Source organism: Sapajus apella, unplaced genomic scaffold, assembly GCF_009761245.1.
Source record: "Sapajus apella isolate SASKATOON/1434 unplaced genomic scaffold, GSC_monkey_1.0 scaffold117, whole genome shotgun sequence".
NCBI lineage: Eukaryota > Metazoa > Chordata > Mammalia > Primates > Cebidae > Sapajus > Sapajus apella.
In genome coordinates, this window is record NW_022437057.1 from 4,970,730 (window position 1) to 4,971,295 (window position 566).

The window sequence follows — 566 nt, forward strand, 5'->3', positions numbered from 1 at the left end:
TTGTAAATTTTATCTAGTTGATGCTAGCCTTTTTTATATTCTTACAGACATTCTTGAGCTTTGCTCTTGAGCTTTGCTCAAGAATGTGTTTAAGTTATTTGGAAAACAGTTTGATCCTTCAGTTCTTGCTTTTTTTTTTTTTCCTTTTTCTTTATTTTCTTCTTTTATTCCCTCTTTTTTCTTTTGTTCCTTTTTTCCCTTTTTTTCCCTCATGTCAGATGAGTGATGTGCTGACACCATAACAAGGTTTAAGGCAGCGTATCTCACACTTGAGCATGAAAACCCAATCATCATGCCTATGAACCACAAAAGGATTCAGGCCTTGCTCTTAAGATTTGCTAGGTCGAACCAGAGCAGCATTTAATCTGGGGTTATTTATTTTGTGTGGCCAAAGCAAGATTCTTTTTCAGTGTATCTCGCTGATGGTGGCAAACACTTCATGGCCCTGTGTCAAGGCCAGATACTGACATACTATTCCTTATAATTTGCACACTTAACACTTCTGCACACTCATATACTGGTTAGTCCTCTTCTGAACACTCAAAGGGACTCTCTGAGGATCTCGA

At 37.8% G+C, this 566-nt stretch overlaps 1 non-coding gene across 1 annotated transcript; it reads right to left on the reverse strand.

The window, feature by feature from the left end:
- Positions 1–212: 212 nt before the first annotated feature.
- LOC116538167 lies at positions 213–315 on the reverse strand. The gene has a single exon (XR_004263532.1). It is a non-coding gene; the product is annotated as a small nucleolar RNA U13 (small nucleolar RNA).
- Positions 316–566: the final 251 nt, after the last annotated feature.